Source organism: Phyllobates terribilis, unplaced genomic scaffold (genome assembly GCF_046119375.1).
Source record: "Phyllobates terribilis strain yellow unplaced genomic scaffold, ASM4611937v1 Scaffold_74__1_contigs__length_7073193, whole genome shotgun sequence".
NCBI lineage: Eukaryota > Metazoa > Chordata > Amphibia > Anura > Dendrobatidae > Phyllobates > Phyllobates terribilis.
In genome coordinates, this window is record NW_027362834.1 from 249,481 (window position 1) to 274,606 (window position 25,126).

Consider the following 25,126-nt stretch of genomic DNA (forward strand, 5'->3'; position numbering starts at 1 on the left):
TTTTTGGTTTGCTACAATGCCTTTTCTGAAACGTTGTCTCCCTCTGCTGGAACACTGACTTCTTTCATTTAATGCCTGCAGACTATAAAAGAGAAACCAACCCAAAAAGTTTGGTTGATTAGTCTGTGGCATTCTTTTAAACTGTTGCTTATGGCGGTCTCTGTGAGCTTCTCAGTGACATTCAGCCATCCAGGTATCCCGCCTGCAGTAGACGGAATGTGGCAATGGAACGCTGGCTGCGCGTGTCATAATAGGCTCTGAGCCTTTATATACCTGCGCACAGCAGCAGCCACCTTCAGTCTGCTGCTGGACAGCCAGCAGCAGCAGCAGCAGGAGAGGTAATTAATCAGCAACCCTCCTGCTAAGGGTAGACAGCTGCTCGTTCCACCCCCCCCCGCCTTAATTGGTTCTCCTCCCTTCCAACGGTGTTGAGGCGGGTGGGAACAGCCGGGGGTTGAGGGTACTGTGCTAAAAGAGGTGGAGTTATGCAGATCTAAAACGCGTGGATTGCAGCAGCAGCAAGCCGAAAAGTGCAGGCATGTGAGGGATCTAGAGGTTGACAGCATGTCTTCTTAACGGGAGTCCAGGTGGCCATCTCCACAAATGGACTTTTCAGAATCCTTGGGTGGCACCGTAGTCGGAAACCAATTCTGGTTATCGCTTCTCGGCCTTTTGGCTAAGATCAAGTGTAGTATCTGTTCTTATCAGTTTAATATCTGATACGTCCCCTATCTGGGGACCATATATTAAATGGATTTTTAGAACAGGGAGATGGAAAAAGAGCTTGCTCTGTCCACTCCACGCATTGACCTGGTATTGCAGTATCTCCAGGACCGGTGCACCCCTTCTTTAATGCAGTTTCTAAAATCAGAAAGAATTGAATTCAATGCTTTTTGTTCATTTTGCTTGTTTGTCGGATTTTGGGATGGACTCTTTGGCTTTGCTTTTCTTCTCCTCATTGGATTTTTCATGTTAAAAGTTGCAGAAGCCAGATGACAAGCTCATTTTGGTTCAACTTCAGCAACTGTGCATTGCATTGCCATGTAATGTAATGTAATGCAATGCTATCTATCTAGCTCTCCCTCTATACTTCCTTTTGGATAAACAGACATATTAGGCAAGCATTTTGGAGCTTTCACCTAAATAACTACAGGTGGTGAGATAAGCTGCACAATATAATTGACCTTTCAGTATATTGTTGCACACACACCATCTATTTAGCAAATGCCCTTGTTATCAACAGCAGCCTTTTAAACTCACCTGAGCTAACAGGTATGTGAGCTGGTTACTCTGCTGCGCTTAAAATTTCTTTTTTGGTTTGCTACAATGCCTTTTCTGAAACGTTGTCTCCCTCTGCTGGAACACTGACTTCTTTCATTTAATGCCTGCAGACTATAAAAGAGAAACCAACCCAAAAAGTTTGGTTGATTAGTCTGTGGCATTCTTTTAAACTGTTGCTTATGGCGGTCTCTGTGAGCTTCTCAGTGACATTCAGCCATCCAGGTATCCCGCCTGCAGTAGACGGAATGTGGCAATGGAACGCTGGCTGCGCGTGTCATAATAGGCTCTGAGCCTTTATATACCTGCGCACAGCAGCAGCCACCTTCAGTCTGCTGCTGGACAGCCAGCAGCAGCAGCAGCAGGAGAGGTAATTAATCAGCAACCCTCCTGCTAAGGGTAGACAGCTGCTCGTTCCACCCCCCCCCCCGCCTTAATTGGTTCTCCTCCCTTCCAACGGTGTTGAGGCGGGTGGGAACAGCCGGGGGTTGAGGGTACTGTGCTAAAAGAGGTGGAGTTATGCAGATCTAAAACGCGTGGATTGCAGCAGCAGCAAGCCGAAAAGTGCAGGCATGTGAGGTATCTAGAGGTTGACAGCATGTCTTCTTAACGGGAGTCCAGGTGGCCATCTCCACAAATGGACTTTTCAGAATCCTTGGGTGGCACCGTAGTCGGAAACCAATTCTGGTTATCGCTTCTCGGCCTTTTGGCTAAGATCAAGTGTAGTATCTGTTCTTATCAGTTTAATATCTGATACGTCCCCTATCTGGGGACCATATATTAAATGGATTTTTAGAACAGGGAGATGGAAAAAGAGCTTGCTCTGTCCACTCCACGCATTGACCTGGTATTGCAGTATCTCCAGGACCGGTGCACCCCTTCTTTAATGCAGTTTCTAAAATCAGAAAGAATTGAATTCAATGCTTTTTGTTCATTTTGCTTGTTTGTCGGATTTTGGGATGGACTCTTTGGCTTTGCTTTTCTTCTCCTCATTGGATTTTTCATGTTAAAAGTTGCAGAAGCCAGATGACAAGCTCATTTTGGTTCAACTTCAGCAACTGTGCATTGCATTGCCATGTAATGTAATGTAATGCAATGCTATCTATCTAGCTCTCCCTCTATACTTCCTTTTGGATAAACAGACATATTAGGCAAGCATTTTGGAGCTTTCACCTAAATAACTACAGGTGGTGAGATAAGCTGCACAATATAATTGACCTTTCAGTATATTGTTGCACACACACCATCTATTTAGCAAATGCCCTTGTTATCAACAGCAGCCTTTTAAACTCACCTGAGCTAACAGGTATGTGAGCTGGTTACTCTGCTGCGCTTAAAATTTCTTTTTTGGTTTGCTACAATGCCTTTTCTGAAACGTTGTCTCCCTCTGCTGGAACACTGACTTCTTTCATTTAATGCCTGCAGACTATAAAAGAGAAACCAACCCAAAAAGTTTGGTTGATTAGTCAGTGGCATTCTTTTAAACTGTTGCTTATGGCGGTCTCTGTGAGCTTCTCAGTGACATTCAGCCATCCAGGTATCCCGCCTGCAGTAGACGGAATGTGGCAATGGAACGCTGGCTGCGCGTGTCATAATAGGCTCTGAGCCTTTATATACCTGCGCACAGCAGCAGCCACCTTCAGTCTGCTGCTGGACAGCCAGCAGCAGCAGCAGCAGGAGAGGTAATTAATCAGCAACCCTCCTGCTAAGGGTAGACAGCTGCTCGTTCCACCCCCCCCCCGCCTTAATTGGTTCTCCTCCCTTCCAACGGTGTTGAGGCGGGTGGGAACAGCCGGGGGTTGAGGGTACTGTGCTAAAAGAGGTGGAGTTATGCAGATCTAAAACGCGTGGATTGCAGCAGCAGCAAGCCGAAAAGTGCAGGCATGTGAGGGATCTAGAGGTTGACAGCATGTCTTCTTAACGGGAGTCCAGGTGGCCATCTCCACAAATGGACTTTTCAGAATCCTTGGGTGGCACCGTAGTCGGAAACCAATTCTGGTTATCGCTTCTCGGCCTTTTGGCTAAGATCAAGTGTAGTATCTGTTCTTATCAGTTTAATATCTGATACGTCCCCTATCTGGGGACCATATATTAAATGGATTTTTAGAACAGGGAGATGGAAAAAGAGCTTGCTCTGTCCACTCCACGCATTGACCTGGTATTGCAGTATCTCCAGGACCGGTGCACCCCTTCTTTAATGCAGTTTCTATAATCAGAAAGAATTGAATTCAATGCTTTTTGTTCATTTTGCTTGTTTGTCGGATTTTGGGATGGACTCTTTGGCTTTGCTTTTCTTCTCCTCATTGGATTTTTCATGTTAAAAGTTGCAGAAGCCAGATGACAAGCTCATTTTGGTTCAACTTCAGCAACTGTGCATTGCATTGCCATGTAATGTAATGTAATGCAATGCTATCTATCTAGCTCTCCCTCTATACTTCCTTTTGGATAAACAGACATATTAGGCAAGCATTTTGGAGCTTTCACCTAAATAACTACAGGTGGTGAGATAAGCTGCACAATATAATTGACCTTTCAGTATATTGTTGCACACACACCATCTATTTAGCAAATGCCCTTGTTATCAACAGCAGCCTTTTAAACTCACCTGAGCTAACAGGTATGTGAGCTGGTTACTCTGCTGCGCTTAAAATTTCTTTTTTGGTTTGCTACAATGCCTTTTCTGAAACGTTGTCTCCCTCTGCTGGAACACTGACTTCTTTCATTTAATGCCTGCAGACTATAAAAGAGAAACCAACCCAAAAAGTTTGGTTGATTAGTCTGTGGCATTCTTTTAAACTGTTGCTTATGGCGGTCTCTGTGAGCTTCTCAGTGACATTCAGCCATCCAGGTATCCCGCCTGCAGTAGACGGAATGTGGCAATGGAACGCTGGCTGCGCGTGTCATAATAGGCTCTGAGCCTTTATATACCTGCGCACAGCAGCAGCCACCTTCAGTCTGCTGCTGGACAGCCAGCAGCAGCAGCAGCAGGAGAGGTAATTAATCAGCAACCCTCCTGCTAAGGGTAGACAGCTGCTCGTTCCACCCCCCCCCCCGCCTTAATTGGTTCTCCTCCCTTCCAACGGTGTTGAGGCGGGTGGGAACAGCCGGGGGTTGAGGGTACTGTGCTAAAAGAGGTGGAGTTATGCAGATCTAAAACGCGTGGATTGCAGCAGCAGCAAGCCGAAAATTGCAGGCATGTGAGGGATCTAGAGGTTGACAGCATGTCTTCTTAACGGGAGTCCAGGTGGCCATCTCCACAAATGGACTTTTCAGAATCCTTGGGTGGCACCGTAGTCGGAAACCAATTCTGGTTATCGCTTCTCGGCCTTTTGTCTAAGATCAAGTGTAGTATCTGTTCTTATCAGTTTAATATCTGATACGTCCCCTATCTGGGGACCATATATTAAATGGATTTTTAGAACAGGGAGATGGAAAAAGAGCTTGCTCTGTCCACTCCACGCATTGACCTGGTATTGCAGTATCTCCAGGACCGGTGCACCCCTTCTTTAATGCAGTTTCTAAAATCAGAAAGAATTGAATTCAATGCTTTTTGTTCATTTTGCTTGTTTGTCGGATTTTGGGATGGACTCTTTGGCTTTGCTTTTCTTCTCCTCATTGGATTTTTCATGTTAAAAGTTGCAGAAGCCAGATGACAAGCTCATTTTGGTTCAACTTCAGCAACTGTGCATTGCATTGCCATGTAATGTAATGTAATGCAATGCTATCTATCTAGCTCTCCCTCTATACTTCCTTTTGGATAAACAGACATATTAGGCAAGCATTTTGGAGCTTTCACCTAAATAACTACAAGTGGTGAGATAAGCTGCACAATATAATTGACCTTTCAGTATATTGTTGCACACACACCATCTATTTAGCAAATGCCCTTGTTATCAACAGCAGCCTTTTAAACTCACCTGAGCTAACAGGTATGTGAGCTGGTTACTCTGCTGCGCTTAAAATTTCTTTTTTGGTTTGCTACAATGCCTTTTCTGAAACGTTGTCTCCCTCTGCTGGAACACTGACTTCTTTCATTTAATGCCTGCAGACTATAAAAGAGAAACCAACCCAAAAAGTTTGGTTGATTAGTCTGTGGCATTCTTTTAAACTGTTGCTTATGGCGGTCTCTGTGAGCTTCTCAGTGACATTCAGCCATCCAGGTATCCCGCCTGCAGTAGACGGAATGTGGCAATGGAACGCTGGCTGCGCGTGTCATAATAGGCTCTGAGCCTTTATATACCTGCGCACAGCAGCAGCCACCTTCAGTCTGCTGCTGGACAGCCAGCAGCAGCAGCAGCAGGAGAGGTAATTAATCAGCAACCCTCCTGCTAAGGGTAGACAGCTGCTCGTTCCACCCCCCCCCGCCTTAATTGGTTCTCCTCCCTTCCAACGGTGTTGAGGCGGGTGGGAACAGCCGGGGGTTGAGGGTACTGTGCTAAAAGAGGTGGAGTTATGCAGATCTAAAACGCGTGGATTGCAGCAGCAGCAAGCCGAAAAGTGCAGGCATGTGAGGGATCTAGAGGTTGACAGCATGTCTTCTTAATGGGAGTCCAGGTGGCCATCTCCACAAATGGACTTTTCAGAATCCTTGGGTGGCACCTAAGTCGGAAACCAATTCTGGTTATCGCTTCTCGGCCTTTTGGCTAAGATCAAGTGTAGTATCTGTTCTTATCAGTTTAATATCTGATACGTCCCCTATCTGGGGACCATATATTAAATGGATTTTTAGAACAGGGAGATGGAAAAAGAGCTTGCTCTGTCCACTCCACGCATTGACCTGGTATTGCAGTATCTCCAGGACCGGTGCACCCCTTCTTTAATGCAGTTTCTAAAATCAGAAAGAATTGAATTCAATGCTTTTTGTTCATTTTGCTTGTTTGTCGGATTTTGGGATGGACCCTTTGGCTTTGCTTTTCTTCTCCTCATTGGATTTTTCATGTTAAAAGTTGCAGAAGCCAGATGACAAGCTCATTTTGGTTCAACTTCAGCAACTGTGCATTGCATTGCCATGTAATGTAATGTAATGCAATGCTATCTATCTAGCTCTCCCTCTATACTTCCTTTTGGATAAACAGACATATTAGGCAAGCATTTTGGAGCTTTCACCTAAATAACTACAGGTGGTGAGATAAGCTGCACAATATAATTGACCTTTCAGTATATTGTTGCACACACACCATCTATTTAGCAAATGCCCTTGTTATCAACAGCAGCCTTTTAAACTCACCTGAGCTAACAGGTATGTGAGCTGGTTACTCTGCTGCGCTTAAAATTTCTTTTTTGGTTTGCTACAATGCCTTTTCTGAAACGTTGTCTCCCTCTGCTGGAACACTGACTTCTTTCATTTAATGCCTGCAGACTATAAAAGAGAAACCAACCCAAAAAGTTTGGTTGATTAGTCTGTGGCATTCTTTTAAACTGTTGCTTATGGCGGTCTCTGTGAGCTTCTCAGTGACATTCAGCCATCCAGGTATCCCGCCTGCAGTAGACGGAATGTGGCAATGGAACGCTGGCTGCGCGTGTCATAATAGGCTCTGAGCCTTTATATACCTGCGCACAGCAGCAGCCACCTTCAGTCTGCTGCTGGACAGCCAGCAGCAGCAGCAGCAGGAGAGGTAATTAATCAGCAACCCTCCTGCTAAGGGTAGACAGCTGCTCGTTCCACCCCCCCCCCGCCTTAATTGGTTCTCCTCCCTTCCAACGGTGTTGAGGCGGGTGGGAACAGCCGGGGGTTGAGGGTACTGTGCTAAAAGAGGTGGAGTTATGCAGATCTAAAACGCGTGGATTGCAGCAGCAGCAAGCCAAAAAGTGCAGGCATGTGAGGGATCTAGAGGTTGACAGCATGTCTTCTTAACGGGAGTCCAGGTGGCCATCTCCACAAATGGACTTTTCAGAATCCTTGGGTGGCACCGTAGTCGGAAACCAATTCTGGTTATCGCTTCTCGGCCTTTTGGCTAAGATCAAGTGTAGTATCTGTTCTTATCAGTTTAATATCTGATACGTCCCCTATCTGGGGACCATATATTAAATGGATTTTTAGAACAGGGAGATGGAAAAAGAGCTTGCTCTGTCCACTCCACGCATTGACCTGGTATTGCAGTATCTCCAGGACTGGTGCACCCCTTCTTTAATGCAGTTTCTAAAATCAGAAAGAATTGAATTCAATGCTTTTTGTTCATTTTGCTTGTTTGTCGGATTTTGGGATGGACTCTTTGGCTTTGCTTTTCTTCTCCTCATTGGATTTTTCATGTTAAAAGTTGCAGAAGCCAGATGACAAGCTCATTTTGGTTCAACTTCAGCAACTGTGCATTGCATTGCCATGTAATGTAATGTAATGCAATGCTATCTATCTAGCTCTACCTCTATACTTCCTTTTGGATAAACAGACATATTAGGCAAGCATTTTGGAGCTTTCACCTAAATAACTACAGGTGGTGAGATAAGCTGCACAATATAATTGACCTTTCAGTATATTGTTGCACACACACCATCTATTTAGCAAATGCCCTTGTTATCAACAGCAGCCTTTTAAACTCACCTGAGCTAACAGGTATGTGAGCTGGTTACTCTGCTGCGCTTAAAATTTCTTTTTTGGTTTGCTACAATGCCTTTTCTGAAACGTTGTCTCCCTCTGCTGGAACACTGACTTCTTTCATTTAATGCCTGCAGACTATAAAAGAGAAACCAACCCAAAAAGTTTGGTTGATTAGTCTGTGGCATTCTTTTAAACTGTTGCTTATGGCGGTCTCTGTGAGCTTCTCAGTGACATTCAGCCATCCAGGTATCCCGCCTGCAGTAGACGGAATGTGGCAATGGAACGCTGGCTGCGCGTGTCATAATAGGCTCTGAGCCTTAATATACCTGCGCACAGCAGCAGCCACCTTCAGTCTGCTGCTGGACAGCCAGCAGCAGCAGCAGCAGGAGAGGTAATTAATCAGCAACCCTCCTGCTAAGGGTAGACAGCTGCTCGTTCCACCCCCCCCCCGCCTTAATTGGTTCTCCTCCCTTCCAACGGTGTTGAGGCGGGTGGGAACAGCCGGGGGTTGAGGGTACTGTGCTAAAAGAGGTGGAGTTATGCAGATCTAAAACGCGTGGATTGCAGCAGCAGCAAGCCGAAAAGTGCAGGCATGTGAGGGATCTAGAGGTTGACAGCATGTCTTCTTAACGGGAGTCCAGGTGGCCATCTCCACAAATGGACTTTTCAGAATCCTTGGGTGGCACCGTAGTCGGAAACCAATTCTGGTTATCGCTTCTCGGCCTTTTGGCTAAGATCAAGTGTAGTATCTGTTCTTATCAGTTTAATATCTGATACGTCCCCTATCTGGGGACCATATATTAAATGGATTTTTAGAACAGGGAGATGGAAAAAGAGCTTGCTCTGTCTACTCCACGCATTGACCTGGTATTGCAGTATCTCCAGGACCGGTGCACCCCTTCTTTAATGCAGTTTCTAAAATCAGAAAGAATTGAATTCAATGCTTTTTGTTCATTTTGCTTGTTTGTCGGATTTTGGGATGGACTCTTTGGCTTTGCTTTTCTTCTCCTCATTGGATTTTTCATGTTAAAAGTTGCAGAAGCCAGATGACAAGCTCATTTTGGTTCAACTTCAGCAACTGTGCATTGCATTGCCATGTAATGTAATGTAATGCAATGCTATCTATCTAGCTCTCCCTCTATACTTCCTTCTGGATAAACAGACATATTAGGCAAGCATTTTGGAGCTTTCACCTAAATAACTACAGGTGGTGAGATAAGCTGCACAATATAATTGACCTTTCAGTATATTGTTGCACACACACCATCTATTTAGCAAATGCCCTTGTTATCAACAGCAGCCTTTTAAACTCACCTGAGCTAACAGGTATGTGAGCTGGTTACTCTGCTGCGCTTAAAATTTATTTTTTGGTTTGCTACAATGCCTTTTCTGAAACTTTGTCTCCCTCTGCTGGAACACTGACTTCTTTCATTTAATGCCTGCAGACTATAAAAGAGAAACCAACCCAAAAAGTTTGGTTGATTAGTCTGTGGCATTCTTTTAAACTGTTGCTTATGGCGGTCTCTGTGAGCTTCTCCGTGACATTCAGCCATCCAGGTATCCCGCCTGCAGTAGACGGAATGTGGCAATGGAACGCTGGCTGCGCGTGTCATAATAGGCTCTGAGCCTTTATATACCTGCGCACAGCAGCAGCCACCTTCAGTCTGCTGCTGGACAGCCAGCAGCAGCAGCAGCAGGAGAGGTAATTAATCAGCAACCCTCCTGCTAAGGGTAGACAGCTGCTCGTTCCACCCCCCCCCCGCCTTAATTGGTTCTCCTCCCTTCCAACGGTGTTGAGGCGGGTGGGAACAGCCGGGGGTTGAGGGTACTGTGCTAAAAGAGGTGGAGTTATGCAGATCTAAAACGCGTGGATTGCAGCAGCAGCAAGCCGAAAAGTGCAGGCATGTGAGGGATCTAGAGGTTGACAGCATGTCTTCTTAACGGGAGTCCAGGTGGCCATCTCCACAAATGGACTTTTCAGAATCCTTGGGTGGCACCGTAGTCGGAAAACCAATTCTGGTTATCGCTTCTCGGCCTTTTGGCTAAGATCAAGTGTAGTATCTGTTCTTATCAGTTTAATATCTGATACGTCCCCTATCTGGGGACCATATATTAAATGGATTTTTAGAACAGGGAGATGGAAAAAGAGCTTGCTCTGTCCACTCCACGCATTGACCTGGTATTGCAGTATCTCCAGGACCGGTGCACCCCTTCTTTAATGCAGTTTCTAAAATCAGAAAGAATTGAATTCAATGCTTTTTGTTCATTTTGCTTGTTTGTCGGATTTTGGGATGGACTCTTTGGCTTTGCTTTTCTTCTCCTCATTGGATTTTTCATGTTAAAAGTTGCAGAAGCCAGATGACAAGCTCATTTTGGTTCAACTTCAGCAACTGTGCATTGCATTGCCATGTAATGTAATGTAATGCAATGCTATCTATCTAGCTCTCCCTCTATACTTCCTTTTGGATAAACAGACATATTAGGCAAGCATTTTGGAGCTTTCACCTAAATAACTACAGGTGGTGAGATAAGCTGCACAATATAATTGACCTTTCAGTATATTGTTGCACACACACCATCTATTTAGCAAATGCCCTTGTTATCAACAGCAGCCTTTTAAACTCACCTGAGCTAACAGGTATGTGAGCTGGTTACTCTGCTGCGCTTAAAATTTCTTTTTTGGTTTGCTACAATGCCTTTTCTGAAAAGTTGTCTCCCTCTGCTGGAACACTGACTTCTTTCATTTAATGCCTGCAGACTATAAAAGAGAAACCAACCCAAAAAGTTTGGTTGATTAGTCTGTGGCATTCTTTTAAACTGTTGCTTATGGCGGTCTCTGTGAGCTTCTCAGTGACATTCAGCCATCCAGGTATCCCGCCTGCAGTAGACGGAATGTGGCAATGGAACGCTGGCTGCGCGTGTCATAATAGGCTCTGAGCCTTTATATACCTGCGCACAGCAGCAGCCACCTTCAGTCTGCTGCTGGACAGCCAGCAGCAGCAGCAGCAGGAGAGGTAATTAATCAGCAACCCTCCTGCTAAGGGTAGACAGCTGCTCGTTCCACCCCCCCCCCCCCGCCTTAATTGGTTCTCCTCCCTTCCAACGGTGTTGAGGCGGGTGGGAACAGCCGGGGGTTGAGGGTACTGTGCTAAAAGAGGTGGAGTTATGCAGATCTAAAACGCGTGGATTGCAGCAGCAGCAAGCCGAAAAGTGCAGGCATGTGAGGGATCTAGAGGTTGACAGCATGTCTTCTTAACGGGAGTCCAGGTGGCCATCTCCACAAATGGACTTTTCAGAATCCTTGGGTGGCACCGTAGTCAGAAACCAATTCTGGTTATCGCTTCTCGGCCTTTTGGCTAAGATCAAGTGTAGTATCTGTTCTTATCAGTTTAATATCTGATACGTCCCCTATCTGGGGACCATATATTAAATGGATTTTTAGAACAGGGAGATGGAAAAAGAGCTTGCTCTGTCCACTCCACGCATTGACCTGGTATTGCAGTATCTCCAGGACCGGTGCACCCCTTCTTTAATGCAGTTTCTAAAATCAGAAAGAATTGAATTCAATGCTTTTTGTTCATTTTGCTTGTTTGTCGGATTTTGGGATGGACTCTTTGGCTTTGCTTTTCTTCTCCTCATTGGATTTTTCATGTTAAAAGTTGCAGAAGCCAGATGACAAGCTCATTTTGGTTCAACTTCAGCAACTGTGCATTGCATTGCCATGTAATGTAATGTAATGCAATGCTATCTATCTAGCTCTCCCTCTATACTTCCTTTTGGATAAACAGACATATTAGGCAAGCATTTTGGAGCTTTCACCTAAATAACTACAGGTGGTGAGATAAGCTGCACAATATAATTGACCTTTCAGTATATTGTTGCACACACACCATCTATTTAGCAAATGCCCTTGTTATCAACAGCAGCCTTTTAAACTCACCTGAGCTAACAGGTATGTGAGCTGGTTACTCTGCTGCGCTTAAAATTTCTTTTTTGGTTTGCTACAATGCCTTTTCTGAAACGTTGTCTCCCTCTGCTGGAACACTGACTTCTTTCATTTAATGCCTGCAGACTATAAAAGAGAAACCAACCCAAAAAGTTTGGTTGATTAGTCTGTGGCATTCTTTTAAACTGTTGCTTATGGCGGTCTCTGTGAGCTTCTCAGTGACATTCAGCCATCCAGGTATCCCGCCTGCAGTAGACGGAATGTGGCAATGGAACGCTGGCTGCGCGTGTCATATTAGGCTCTGAGCCTTTATATACCTGCGCACAGCAGCAGCCACCTTCAGTCTGCTGCTGGACAGCCAGCAGCAGCAGCAGCAGGAGAGGTAATTAATCAGCAACCCTCCTGCTAAGGGTAGACAGCTGCTCGTTCCACCCCCCCCCCGCCTTAATTGGTTCTCCTCCCTTCCAACGGTGTTGAGGCGGGTGGGAACAGCCGGGGGTTGAGGGTACTGTGCTAAAAGAGGTGGAGTTATGCAGACCTAAAACACGTGGATTGCAGCAGCAGCAAGCCGAAAAGTGCAGGCATGTGAGGGATCTAGAGGTTGACAGCATGTCTTCTTAACGGGAGTCCAGGTGGCCATCTCCACAAATGGACTTTTCAGAATCCTTGGGTGGCACCGTAGTCGGAAACCAATTCTGGTTATCGCTTCTCGGCCTTTTGGCTAAGATCAAGTGTAGTATCTGTTCTTATCAGTTTAATATCTGATACGTCCCCTATCTGGGGACCATATATTAAATGGATTTTTAGAACAGGGAGATGGAAAAAGAGCTTGCTCTGTCCACTCCACGCATTGACCTGGTATTGCAGTATCTCCAGGACCGGTGCACCCCTTCTTTAATGCAGTTTCTAAAATCAGAAAGAATTGAATTCAATGCTTTTTGTTCATTTTGCTTGTTTGTCGGATTTTGGGATGGACTCTTTGGCTTTGCTTTTCTTCTCCTCATTGGATTTTTCATGTTAAAAGTTGCAGAAGCCAGATGACAAGCTCATTTTGGTTCAACTTCAGCAACTGTGCATTGCATTGCCATGTAATGTAATGTAATGCAATGCTATCTATCTAGCTCTCCCTCTATACTTCCTTTTGGATAAACAGACATATTAGGCAAGCATTTTGGAGCTTTCACCTAAATAACTACAGGTGGTGAGATAAGCTGCACAATATAATTGACCTTTCAGTATATTGTTGCACACACACCATCTATTTAGCAAATGCCCTTGTTATCAACAGCAGCCTTTTAAACTCACCTGAGCTAACAGGTATGTGAGCTGGTTACTCTGCTGCGCTTAAAATTTCTTTTTTGGTTGGCTACAATGCCTTTTCTGAAACGTTGTCTCCCTCTGCTGGAACACTGACTTCTTTCATTTAATGCCTGCAGACTATAAAAGAGAAACCAACCCAAAAAGTTTGGTTGATTAGTCTGTGGCATTCTTTTAAACTGTTGCTTATGGCGGTCTCTGTGAGCTTCTCAGTGACATTCAGCCATCCAGGTATCCCGCCTGCAGTAGACGGAATGTGGCAATGGAACGCTGGCTGCGTGTGTCATAATAGGCTCTGAGCCTTTATATACCTGCGCACAGCAGCAGCCACCTTCAGTCTGCTGCTGGACAGCCAGCAGCAGCAGCAGCAGGAGAGGTAATTAATCAGCAACCCTCCTGCTAAGGGTAGACAGCTGCTCGTTCCACCCCCCCCCCGCCTTAATTGGTTCTCCTCCCTTCCAACGGTGTTGAGGCGGGTGGGAACAGCCGGGGGTTGAGGGTACTGTGCTAAAAGAGGTGGAGTTATGCAGATCTAAAACGCGTGGATTGCAGCAGCAGCAAGCCGAAAAGTGCAGGCATGTAAGGGATCTAGAGGTTGACAGCATGTCTTCTTAACGGGAGTCCAGGTGGCCATCTCCACAAATGGACTTTTCAGAATCCTTGGGTGGCACCGTAGTCGGAAACCAATTCTGGTTATCGCTTCTCGGCCTTTTGGCTAAGATCAAGTGTAGTATCTGTTCTTATCAGTTTAATATCTGATACGTCCCCTATCTGGGGACCATATATTAAATTGATTTTTAGAACAGGGAGATGGAAAAAGAGCTTGCTCTGTCCACTCCACGCATTGACCTGGTATTGCAGTATCTCCAGGACCGGTGCACCCCTTCTTTAATGCAGTTTCTAAAATCAGAAAGAATTGAATTCAATGCTTTTTGTTCATTTTGCTTGTTTGTCGGATTTTGGGATGGACTCTTTGGCTTTGCTTTTCTTCTCCTCATTGGATTTTTCATGTTAAAAGTTGCAGAAGCCAGATGACAAGCTCATTTTGGTTCAACTTCAGCAACTGTGCATTGCATTGCCATGTAATGTAATGTAATGCAATGCTATCTATCTAGCTCTCCCTCTATACTTCCTTTTGGATAAACAGACATATTAGGCAAGCATTTTGGAGCTTTCACCTAAATAACTACAGGTGGTGAGATAAGCTGCACAATATAATTGACCTTTCAGTATATTGTTGCACACACACCATCTATTTAGCAAATGCCCTTGTTATCAACAGCAGCCTTTTAAACTCACCTGAGCTAACAGGTATGTGAGCTGGTTACTCTGCTGCGCTTAAAATTTCTTTTTTGGTTGGCTACAATGCCTTTTCTGAAACGTTGTCTCCCTCTGCTTGAACACTGACTTCTTTCATTTAATGCCTGCAGACTATAAAAGAGAAACCAACCCAAAAAGTTTGGTTGATTAGTCTGTGGCATTCTTTTAAACTGTTGCTTATGGCGGTCTCTGTGAGCTTCTCAGTGACATTCAGCCATCCAGGTATCCCGCCTGCAGTAGACGGAATGTGGCAATGGAACGCTGGCTGCGCGTGTCATAATAGGCTCTGAGCCTTTATATACCTGCGCACAGCAGCAGCCACCTTCAGTCTGCTGCTGGACAGCCAGCAGCAGCAGCAGCAGGAGAGGTAATTAATCAGCAACCCTCCTGCTAAGGGTAGACAGCTGCTCGTTCCACCCCCCCCGCCTTAATTGGTTCTCCTCCCTTCCAACGGTGTTGAGGCGGGTGGGAACAGCCGGGGGTTGAGGGTACTGTGCTAAAAGAGGTGGAGTTATGCAGATCTAAAACGCGTGGATTGCAGCAGCAGCAAGCCGAAAAGTGCAGGCATGTGAGGGATCTAGAGGTTGACAGCATGTCTTCTTAACGGGAGTCCAGGTGGCCATCTCCACAAATGGACTTTTCAGAATCCTTGGGTGGCACCGTAGTCGGAAACCAATTCTGGTTATCGCTTCTCGGCCTTATGGCTAAGATCAAGTGTAGTATCTGTTCTTATCAGTTTAATATCTGATACGTCCCCTATCTGGGGACCATATATTAAATTGATTTTTAGAACAGGGAGATGGAAAAAGAGCTTGCTCTGTCCACTCCACGCATTGACCTGGTATTGCAGTATCTCCAGGACCGGTGCACCCCTTCTTTAATGCAGTTTCTAAAATCAGAAAGAATTGAATTCAATGCTTTTTGTTCATTTTGCTTGTTTGTCGGATTTTGGGATGGACTCTTTGGCTTTGCTTTTCTTCTCCTCATTGGATTTTTCATGTTAAAAGTTGCAGAAGCCAGATGACAAGCTCATTTTGGTTCAACTTCAGCAACTGTGCATTGCATTGCCATGTAATGTAATGTAATGCAATGCTATCTATCTAGCTCTCCCTCTATACTTCCTTTTGGATAAACAGACATATTAGGCAAGCATTTTGGAGCTTTCACCTAAATAACTACAGGTGGTGAGATAAGCTGCACAATATAATTGACCTTTCAGTATATTGTTGCACACACACCATCTATTTAGCAAATGCCCTTGTTATCAACAGCAGCCTTTTAAACTCACCTGAGCTAACAGGTATGTGAGCTGGTTACTCTGCTGCGCTTAAAATTTCTTTTTTGGTTTGCTACAATGCCTTTTCTGAAACGTTGTCTCCCTCTGCTGGAACACTGACTTCTTTCATTTAATGCCTGCAGACTATAAAAGAGAAACCAACCCAAAAAGTTTGGTTGATTAGTCTGTGGCATTCTTTTAAACTGTTGCTTATGGCGGTCTCTGTGAGCTTCTCAGTGACATTCAGCCATCCAGGTATCCCGCCTGCAGTAGACGGAATGTGGCAATGGAACGCTGGCTGCGCGTGTCATAATAGGCTCTGAGCCTTTATATACCTGCGCACAGCAGCAGCCACCTTCAGTCTGCTGCTGGACAGCCAGCAGCAGCAGCAGCAGGAGAGGTAATTAATCAGCAACCCTCCTGCTAAGGGTAGACAGCTGCTCGTTCCATCCCCCCCCCCCCCGCCTTAATTGGTTCTCCTCCCTTCCAACGGTGTTGAGGCGGGTGGGAACAGCCGGGGGTTGAGGGTACTGTGCTAAAAGAGGTGGAGTTATGCAGATCTAAAACGCGTGGATTGCAGCAGCAGCAAGCCGAAAAGTGCAGGCATGTGAGGGATCTAGAGGTTGACAGCATGTCTTCTTAACGGGAGTCCAGGTGGCCATCTCCACAAATGGACTTTTCAGAATCCTTGGGTGGCACCGTAGTCGGAAACCAATTCTGGTTATCGCTTCTCGGCCTTTTTGCTAAGATCAAGTGTAGTATCTGTTCTTATCAGTTTAATATCTGATACGTCCCCTATCTGGGGACCATATATTAAATGGATTTTTAGAACAGGGAGATGGAAAAAGAGCTTGCTCTGTCCACTCCACGCATTGACCTGGTATTGCAGTATCTCCAGGACCGGTGCACCCCTTCTTTAATGCAGTTTCTAAAATCAGAAAGAATTGAATTCAATGCTTTTTGTTCATTTTGCTTGTTTGTCGGATTTTGGGATGGACTCTTTGGCTTTGCTTTTCTTCTCCTCATTGGATTTTTCATGTTAAAAGTTGCAGAAGCCAGATGACAAGCTCATTTTGGTTCAACTTCAGCAACTGTGCATTGCATTGCCATGTAATGTAATGTAATGCAATGCTATCTATCTAGCTCTCCCTCTATACTTCCTTTTGGATAAACAGACATATTAGGCAAGCATTTTGGAGCTTTCACCTAAATAACTACAGGTGGTGAGATAAGCTGCACAATATAATTGACCTTTCAGTATATTGTTGCACACACACCATCTATTTAGCAAATGCCCTTGTTATCAACAGCAGCCTTTTAAACTCACCTGAGCTAACAGGTATGTGAGCTGGTTACTCTGCTGCGCTTAAAATTTCTTTTTTGGTTTGCTACAATGCCATTTCTGAAACGTTGTCTCCCTCTGCTGGAACACTGACTTCTTTCATTTAATGCCTGCAGACTATAAAAGAGAAACCAACCCAAAAAGTTTGGTTGATTAGTCTGTGGCATTCTTTTAAACTGTTGCTTATGGCGGTCTCTGTGAGCTTCTCAGTGACATTCAGCCATCCAGGTATCCCGCCTGCAGTAGACGGAATGTGGCAATGGAACGCTGGCTGCGCGTGTCATAATAGGCTCTGAGCCTTTATATACCTGCGCACAGCAGCAGCCACCTTCAGTCTGCTGCTGGACAGCCAGCAGCAGCAGCAGCAGGAGAGGTAATTAATCAGCAACCCTCCTGCTAAGGGTAGACAGCTGCTCGTTCCATCCCCCCCCCCCCCCGCCTTAATTGGTTCTCCTCCCTTCCAACGGTGTTGAGGCGGGTGGGAACAGCCGGGGGTTGAGGGTACTGTGCTAAAAGAGGTGGAGTTATGCAGATCTAAAACGCGTGGATTGCAGCAGCAGCAAGCCGAAAAGTGCAGGCATGTGAGGGATCTAGAGGTTGACAGCATGTCTTCTTAACGGGAGTCCAGGTGGCCATCTCCACAAATGGACTTTTCAGAATCCTTGGGTGGCACCGTAGTCGGAAACCAATTCTGGTTATCGCTTCTCGGCCTTTTGGCTAAGATCAAGTGTAGTATCTGTTCTTATCAGTTTAATATCTGATACGTCCCCTATCTGGGGACCATATATTAAATGGATTTTTAGAACAGGGAGATGGAAAAAGAGCTTGCTCTGTCCACTCCACGCATTGACCTGGTATTGCAGTATCTCCAGGACCGGTGCACCCCTTCTTTAATGCAGTTTCTAAAATCAGAAAGAATTGAATTCAATGCTTTTTGTTCATTTTGCTTGTTTGTCGGATTTTGGGATGGACTCTTTGGCTTTGCTTTTCTTCTCCTCATTGGATTTTTCATGTTAAAAGTTGCAGAAGCCAGATGACAAGCTCATTTTGGTTCAACTTCAGCAACTGTGCATTGCATTGCCATGTAATGTAATGTAATGCAATGCTATCTATCTAGCTCTCCCTCTATACTTCCTTTTGGATAAGCAGACATATTAGGCAAGCATTTTGGAGCTTTCACCTAAATAACTACAGGTGGTGAGATAAGCTGCACAATATAATTGACCTTTCAGTATATTGTTGCACACACACCATCTATTTAGCAAATGCCCTTGTTATCAACAGCAGCCTTTTAAACTCACCTGAGCTAACAGGTATGTGAGCTGGTTACTCTGCTGCGCTTAAAATTTCTTTTTTGGTTTGCTACAATGCCTTTTCTGAAACGTTGTCTCCCTCTGCTGGAACACTGACTTCTTTCATTTAATGCCTGCAGACTATAAAAGAGAAACCAACCCAAAAAGTTTGGTTGATTAGTCTGTGGCATTCTTTTAAACTGTTGCTTATGGCGGTCTCTGTGAGCTTCTCAGTGACATTCAGCCATCCAGGTATCCCGCCTGCAGTAGACGGAATGTGGCAATGGAACGCTGGCTGCGCGTGTCATAATAGGCTCTGAGCCTTTATATACCTGCGCACAGCAGCAGCCACCTTCAGTCTGCTGCTGGACAGCCAGCAGCAGCAGCAGCAGGAGAGGTAATTAATCAGCAACCCTCCTGCTAAGGGTAGACAGCTGCTCGTTCCACCCCCCCCCCGCCTTAATTGGTTCTCCTCCCTTCCAACGGTGTTGAGGCGGGTGGGAACAGCCGGGGGTTGAGGGTACTGTGCTAAAAGAGGTGGAGTTATGCAGATCTAAAACGCGTGGATTGCAGCAGCAGCAAGCCGAAAAGTGCAGGCATGTGAGGGATCTAGAGGTTGACAGCATGTCTTCTTAACGGGAGTCCAGGTGGCCATCTCCACAAATGGACTTTTCAGAATCCTTGGGTGGCACCGTAGTCGGAAACCAATTCTGGTTATCGCTTCTCGGCCTTTTGGCTAAGATCAAGTGTAGTATCTGTTCTTATCAGTTTAATATCTGATACGTCCCCTATCTGGGGACCATATATTAAATGGATTTTTAGAACAGGGAGATGGAAAAAGAGCTTGCTCTGTCCACTCCACGCATTGACCTGGTATTGCAGTATCTCCAGGACCGGTGCACCCCTTCTTTAATGCAGTTTCTAAAATCAGAAAGAATTGAATTCAATGCTTTTTGTTCATTTTGCTTGTTTGTCGGATTTTGGGATGGACTCTTTGGCTTTGCTTTTCTTCTCCTCATTGGATTTTTCATGTTAAAAGTTGCAGAAGCCAGATGACAAGCTCATTTTGGTTCAACTTCAGCAACTGTGCATTGCATTGCCATGTAATGTAATGTAATGCAATGCTATCTATCTAGCTCTCCCTCTATACTTCCTTTTGGATAAGCAGACATATTAGGCAAGCATTTTGGAGCTTTCACCTAAATAACTACAGGTGGTGAGATAAGCTGCACAATATAATTGACCTTTCAGTATATTGTTGCACACACACCATCTATTTAGCAAATGCCCTTGTTATCAACAGCAGCCTTTTAAACTCACCTGAGCTAACAGGTATGTGAGCTGGTTACTCTGCTGCGCTTAAAATTTCTTTTTTGGTTTGCTACAATGCCTTTTCTGAAACGTTGTCTCCCTCTGCTGGAACACTGACTTCTTTCATTTAATGCCTGCAGACTATAAAAGAGAAACCAACCCAAAAAGTTTGGTTGATTAGTCTGTGGCATTCTTTTAAACTGTTGCTTATGGCGGTCTCTGTGAGCTTCTCAGTGACATTCAGCCATCCAGGTATCCCGCCTGCAGTAGACGGAATGTGGCAATGGAACGCTGGCTGCGCGTGTCATAATAGGCTCTGAGCCTTTATATACCTGCGCACAGCAGCAGCCACCTTCAGTCTGCTGCTGGACAGCCAGCAGCAGCAGCAGCAGGAGAGGTAATTAATCAGCAACCCTCCTGCTAAGGGTAGACAGCTGCTCGTTCCACCCCCCCCCCGCCTTAATTGGTTCTCCTCCCTTCCAACGGTGTTGAGGCGGGTGGGAACAGCCGGGGGTTGAGGGTACTGTGCTAAAAGAGGTGGAGTTATGCAGATCTAAAACGCGTGGATTGCAGCAGCAGCAAGCCGAAAAGTGCAGGCATGTGAGGGATCTAGAGGTTGACAGCATGTCTTCTTAACGGGAGTCCAGGTGGCCATCTCCACAAATGGACTTTTCAGAATCCTTGGGTGGCACCGTAGTCGGAAACCAATTCTGGTTATCGCTTCTCGGCCTTTTGGCTAAGATCAAGTGTAGTATCTGTTCTTATCAGTTTAATATCTGATACGTCCCCTATCTGGGGACCATATATTAAATGGATTTTTAGAACAGGGAGATGGAAAAAGAGCTTGCTCTGTCCACTCCACGCATTGACCTGGTATTGCAGTATCTCCAGGACCGGTGCACCCCTTCTTTAATGCAGTTTCTAAAATCAGAAAGAATTGAATTCAATGCTTTTTGTTCATTTTGCTTGTTTGTCGGATTTTGGGATGGACTCTTTGGCTTTGCTTTTCTTCTCCTCATTGGATTTTTCATGTTACAAGTTGCAGAAGCCAGATGACAAGCTCATTTTGGTTCAACTTCAGCAACTGTGCATTGCATTGCCATGTAATGTAATGTAATGCAATGCTATCTATCTAGCTCTCCCTCTATACTTCCTTTTGGATAAACAGACATATTAGGCAAGCATTTTGGAGCTTTCACCTAAATAACTACAGGTGGTGAGATAAGCTGCACAATATAATTGACCTTTCAGTATATTGTTGCACACACACCATCTATTTAGCAAATGCCCTTGTTATCAACAGCAGCCTTTTAAACTCACCTGAGCTAACAGGTATGTGAGCTGGTTACTCTGCTGCGCTTAAAATTTCTTTTTTGGTTTGCTACAATGCCTTTTCTGAAACGTTGTCTCCCTCTGCTGGAACACTGACTTCTTTCATTTAATGCCTGCAGACTATAAAAGAGAAACCAACCCAAAAAGTTTGGTTGATTAGTCTGTGGCATTCTTTTAAACTGTTGCTTATGGCGGTCTCTGTGAGCTTCTCAGTGACATTCAGCCATCCAGGTATCCCGCCTGCAGTAGACGGAATGTGGCAATGGAACGCTGGCTGCGCGTGTCATAATAGGCTCTGAGCCTTTATATACCTGCGCACAGCAGCAGCCACCTTCAGTCTGCTGCTGGACAGCCAGCAGCAGCAGCAGCAGGAGAGGTAATTAATCAGCAACCCTCCTGCTAAGGGTATACAGCTGCTCGTTCCACCCCCCCCCCCCCCCGCCTTAATTGGTTCTCCTCCCTTCCAACGGTGTTGAGGCGGGTGGGAACAGCCGGGGGTTGAGGGTACTGTGCTAAAAGAGGTGGAGTTATGCAGATCTAAAACGCGTGGATTGCAGCAGCAGCAAGCCGAAAAGTGCAGGCATGTGAGGGACCTAGAGGTTGACAGCATGTCTTCTTAACGGGAGTCCAGGTGGCCATCTCCACAAATGGACTTTTCAGAATCCTTGGGTGGCACGGTAGTCGGAAACCAATTCTGGTTATCGCTTCTCGGCCTTTTGGCTAAGATCAAGTGTAGTATCTGTTCTTATCAGTTTAATATCTGATACGTCCCCTATCTGGGGACCATATATTAAATGGATTTTTAGAACAGGGAGATGGAAAAAGAGCTTGCTCTGTCCACTCCACGCATTGACCTGGTATTGCAGTATCTCCAGGACCGGTGCACCCCTTCTTTAATGCAGTTTCTAAAATCAGAAAGAATTGAATTCAATGCTTTTTGTTCATTTTGCTTGTTTGTCGGATTTTGGGATGGACTCTTTGGCTTTGCTTTTCTTCTCCTCATTGGATTTTTCATGTTAAAAGTTGCAGAAGCCAGATGACAAGCTCATTTTGGTTCAACTTCAGCAACTGTGCATTGCATTGCCATGTAATGTAATGTAATGCAATGCTATCTATCTAGCTCTCCCTCTATACTTCCTTTTGGATAAACAGACATATTAGGCAAGCATTTTGGAGCTTTCACCTAAATAACTACAGGTGGTGAGATAAGCTGCACAATATAATTGACCTTTCAGTATATTGTTGCACACACACCATCTATTTAGCAAATGCCCTTGTTATCAACAGCAGCCTTTTAAACTCACCTGAGCTAACAGGTATGTGAGCTGGTTACTCTGCTGCGCTTAAAATTTCTTTTTTGGTTTGCTACAATGCCTTTTCTGAAACGTTGTCTCCCTCTGCTGGAACACTGACTTCTTTCATTTAATGCCTGCAGACTATAAAAGAGAAACCAACCCAAAAAGTTTGGTTGATTAGTCTGTGGCATTCTTTTAAACTGTTGCTTATGGCGGTCTCTGTGAGCTTCTCAGTGACATTCAGCCATCCAGGTATCCCGCCTGCAGTAGACGGAATGTGGCAATGGAACGCTGGCTGCGCGTGTCATAATAGGCTCTGAGCCTTTATATACCTGCGCACAGCAGCAGCCACCTTCAGTCTGCTGCCTGACAGCCAGCAGCAGCAGCAGCAGGAGAGGTAATTAATCAGCAACCCTCCTGCTAAGGGTAGACAGCTGCTCGTTCCACCCCCCCCCCCCGCCTTAATTGGTTCTCCTCCCTTCCAACGGTGTTGAGGCGGGTGGGAACAGCCGGGGGTTGAGGGTACTGTGCTAAAAGAGGTGGAGTTATGCAGATCTAAAACGCGTGGATTGCAGCAGCAGCAAGCCGAAAAGTGCAGGCATGTGAGGGATCTAGAGGTTGACAGCATGTCTTCTTAACGGGAGTCCAGGTGGCCATCTCCACAAATGGACTTTTCAGAATCCTTGGGTGGCACCGTAGTCGGAAACCAATTCTGGTTATCGCTTCTCGGCCTTTTGGCTAAGATCAAGTGTAGTATCTGTTCTTATCAGTTTAATATCTGATACGTCCCCTATCTGGGGACCATATATTAAATGGATTTTTAGAACAGGGAGATGGAAAAAGAGCTTGCTCTGTCCACTCCACGCATTGACCTGGTATTGCAGTATCTCCAGGACCGGTGCACCCCTTCTTTAATGCAGTTTCTAAAATCAGAAAGAATTGAATTCAATGCTTTTTGTTCATTTTGCTTGTTTGTCGGATTTTGGGATGGACTCTTTGGCTTTGCTTTTCTTCTCCTCATTGGATTTTTCATGTTAAAAGTTGCAGAAGCCAGATGACAAGCTCATTTTGGTTCAACTTCAGCAACTGTGCATTGCATTGCCATGTAATGTAATGTAATGCAATGCTATCTATCTAGCTCTCCCTCTATACTTCCTTTTGGATAAACAGACATATTAGGCAAGCATTTTGGAGCTTTCACCTAAATAACTACAGGTGGTGAGATAAGCTGCACAATATAATTGACCTTTCAGTATATTGTTGCACACACACCATCTATTTAGCAAATGCCCTTGTTATCAACAGCAGCCTTTTAAACTCACCTGAGCTAACAGGTATGTGAGCTGGTTACTCTGCTGCGCTTAAAATTTCTTTTTTGGTTTGCCACAATGCCTTTTCTGAAACGTTGTCTCCCTCTGCTGGAACACTGACTTCTTTCATTTAATGCCTGCAGACTATAAAAGAGAAACCAACCCAAAAAGTTTGGTTGATTAGTCTGTGGCATTCTTTTAAACTGTTGCTTATGGCGGTCTCTGTGAGCTTCTCAGTGACATTCAGCCATCCAGGTATCCCGCCTGCAGTAGACGGAATGTGGCAATGGAATGCTGGCTGCGCGTGTCATAATAGGCTCTGAGCCTTTATATACCTGCGCACAGCAGCAGCCACCTTCAGTCTGCTGCTGGACAGCCAGCAGCAGCAGCAGCAGGAGAGGTAATTAATCAGCAACCCTCCTGCTAAGGGTAGACAGCTGCTCGTTCCACCCCCCCCCCCCCGCCTTAATTGGTTCTCCTCCCTTCCAACGGTGTTGAGGCGGGTGGGAACAGCCGGGGGTTGAGGGTACTGTGCTAAAAGAGGTGGAGTTATGCAGATCTAAAACGCGTGGATTGCAGCAGCAGCAAGCCGAAAAGTGCAGGCATGTGAGGGATCTAGAGGTTGACAGCATGTCTTCTTAATGGGAGTCCAGGTGGCCATCTCCACAAATGGACTTTTCAGAATCCTTGGGTGGCACCGTAGTCGGAAACCAATTCTGGTTATCGCTTCTCGGCCTTTTGGCTAAGATCAAGTGTAGTATCTGTTCTTATCAGTTTAATATCTGATACGTCCCCTATCTGGGGACCATATATTAAATGGATTTTTAGAACAGGGAGATGGAAAAAGAGCTTGCTCTGTCCACTCTACGCATTGACCTGGTATTGCAGTATCTCCAGGACCGGTGCACCCCTTCTTTAATGCAGTTTCTAAAATCAGAAAGAATTGAATTCAATGCTTTTTGTTCATTTTGCTTGTTTGTCGGATTTTGGGATGGACTCTTTGGCTTTGCTTTTCTTCTCCTCATTGGATTTTTCATGTTAAAAGTTGCAGAAGCCAGATGACAAGCTCATTTTGGTTCAACTTCAGCAACTGTGCATTGCATTGCCATGTAATGTAATGTAATGCAATGCTATCTATCTAGCTCTCCCTCTATACTTCCTTTTGGATAAACAGACATATTAGGCAAGCATTTTGGAGCTTTCACCTAAATAACTACAGGTGGTGAGATAAGCTGCACAATATAATTGACCTTTCAGTATATTGTTGCACACACACCATCTATTTAGCAAATGCCCTTGTTATTAACAGCAGCCTTTTAAACTCACCTGAGCTAACAGGTATGTGAGCTGGTTACTCTGCTGCGCTTAAAATTTCTTTTTTGGTTTGCTACAATGCCTTTTCTGAAACGTTGTCTCCCTCTGCTGGAACACTGACTTCTTTCATTTAATGCCTGCAGACTATAAAAGAGAAACCAACCCAAAAAGTTTGGTTGATTAGTCTGTGGCATTCTTTTAAACTGTTGCTTATGGTGGTCTCTGTGAGCTTCTCAGTGACATTCAGCCATCCAGGTA

The 25,126-nt window shown here is 45.1% G+C and overlaps 19 non-coding genes across 19 annotated transcripts; all 19 read left to right on the forward strand.

The window, feature by feature from the left end:
• The first annotated feature begins 656 nt into the window (after nucleotides 1-656).
• On the forward strand, nucleotides 657-847 carry LOC141195811 (U2 spliceosomal RNA). Its single transcript, XR_012268387.1, has one exon. It is a non-coding gene; the product is annotated as a U2 spliceosomal RNA (small nuclear RNA).
• Nucleotides 848-1,968: 1,121 nt separating this feature from the next.
• Nucleotides 1,969-2,159, forward strand: LOC141195824 (U2 spliceosomal RNA). Its single transcript, XR_012268399.1, has one exon. It is a non-coding gene; the product is annotated as a U2 spliceosomal RNA (small nuclear RNA).
• A 1,120-nt stretch (nucleotides 2,160-3,279) lies between these two features.
• LOC141195835 (U2 spliceosomal RNA) lies at nucleotides 3,280-3,470 on the forward strand. Its single transcript, XR_012268410.1, has one exon. It is a non-coding gene; the product is annotated as a U2 spliceosomal RNA (small nuclear RNA).
• Nucleotides 3,471-4,591: 1,121 nt separating this feature from the next.
• LOC141196171 (U2 spliceosomal RNA) lies at nucleotides 4,592-4,782 on the forward strand. The gene has a single exon (XR_012268736.1). It is a non-coding gene; the product is annotated as a U2 spliceosomal RNA (small nuclear RNA).
• Nucleotides 4,783-5,901: 1,119 nt separating this feature from the next.
• Nucleotides 5,902-6,092, forward strand: LOC141195846 (U2 spliceosomal RNA). The gene has a single exon (XR_012268421.1). It is a non-coding gene; the product is annotated as a U2 spliceosomal RNA (small nuclear RNA).
• A 1,120-nt stretch (nucleotides 6,093-7,212) lies between these two features.
• On the forward strand, nucleotides 7,213-7,403 carry LOC141195802 (U2 spliceosomal RNA). Its single transcript, XR_012268379.1, has one exon. It is a non-coding gene; the product is annotated as a U2 spliceosomal RNA (small nuclear RNA).
• Nucleotides 7,404-8,523: 1,120 nt separating this feature from the next.
• LOC141196805 (U2 spliceosomal RNA) lies at nucleotides 8,524-8,714 on the forward strand. Its single transcript, XR_012269200.1, has one exon. It is a non-coding gene; the product is annotated as a U2 spliceosomal RNA (small nuclear RNA).
• A 1,121-nt stretch (nucleotides 8,715-9,835) lies between these two features.
• On the forward strand, nucleotides 9,836-10,026 carry LOC141195858 (U2 spliceosomal RNA). The gene has a single exon (XR_012268432.1). It is a non-coding gene; the product is annotated as a U2 spliceosomal RNA (small nuclear RNA).
• A 1,123-nt stretch (nucleotides 10,027-11,149) lies between these two features.
• LOC141195870 (U2 spliceosomal RNA) lies at nucleotides 11,150-11,340 on the forward strand. The gene has a single exon (XR_012268443.1). It is a non-coding gene; the product is annotated as a U2 spliceosomal RNA (small nuclear RNA).
• Nucleotides 11,341-12,460: 1,120 nt separating this feature from the next.
• Nucleotides 12,461-12,651, forward strand: LOC141195883 (U2 spliceosomal RNA). The gene has a single exon (XR_012268454.1). It is a non-coding gene; the product is annotated as a U2 spliceosomal RNA (small nuclear RNA).
• Nucleotides 12,652-13,771: 1,120 nt separating this feature from the next.
• On the forward strand, nucleotides 13,772-13,962 carry LOC141195467 (U2 spliceosomal RNA). Its single transcript, XR_012268057.1, has one exon. It is a non-coding gene; the product is annotated as a U2 spliceosomal RNA (small nuclear RNA).
• Nucleotides 13,963-15,080: 1,118 nt separating this feature from the next.
• LOC141195797 (U2 spliceosomal RNA) lies at nucleotides 15,081-15,271 on the forward strand. Its single transcript, XR_012268374.1, has one exon. It is a non-coding gene; the product is annotated as a U2 spliceosomal RNA (small nuclear RNA).
• Nucleotides 15,272-16,395: 1,124 nt separating this feature from the next.
• LOC141196125 (U2 spliceosomal RNA) lies at nucleotides 16,396-16,586 on the forward strand. The gene has a single exon (XR_012268691.1). It is a non-coding gene; the product is annotated as a U2 spliceosomal RNA (small nuclear RNA).
• Nucleotides 16,587-17,711: 1,125 nt separating this feature from the next.
• Nucleotides 17,712-17,902, forward strand: LOC141195894 (U2 spliceosomal RNA). Its single transcript, XR_012268465.1, has one exon. It is a non-coding gene; the product is annotated as a U2 spliceosomal RNA (small nuclear RNA).
• Nucleotides 17,903-19,022: 1,120 nt separating this feature from the next.
• On the forward strand, nucleotides 19,023-19,213 carry LOC141195905 (U2 spliceosomal RNA). The gene has a single exon (XR_012268476.1). It is a non-coding gene; the product is annotated as a U2 spliceosomal RNA (small nuclear RNA).
• Nucleotides 19,214-20,333: 1,120 nt separating this feature from the next.
• LOC141195916 (U2 spliceosomal RNA) lies at nucleotides 20,334-20,524 on the forward strand. The gene has a single exon (XR_012268487.1). It is a non-coding gene; the product is annotated as a U2 spliceosomal RNA (small nuclear RNA).
• A 1,125-nt stretch (nucleotides 20,525-21,649) lies between these two features.
• On the forward strand, nucleotides 21,650-21,840 carry LOC141195927 (U2 spliceosomal RNA). Its single transcript, XR_012268498.1, has one exon. It is a non-coding gene; the product is annotated as a U2 spliceosomal RNA (small nuclear RNA).
• Nucleotides 21,841-22,962: 1,122 nt separating this feature from the next.
• Nucleotides 22,963-23,153, forward strand: LOC141195939 (U2 spliceosomal RNA). Its single transcript, XR_012268510.1, has one exon. It is a non-coding gene; the product is annotated as a U2 spliceosomal RNA (small nuclear RNA).
• Nucleotides 23,154-24,276: 1,123 nt separating this feature from the next.
• LOC141195940 (U2 spliceosomal RNA) lies at nucleotides 24,277-24,467 on the forward strand. The gene has a single exon (XR_012268511.1). It is a non-coding gene; the product is annotated as a U2 spliceosomal RNA (small nuclear RNA).
• The last annotated feature ends 659 nt before the right edge of the window (nucleotides 24,468-25,126 follow it).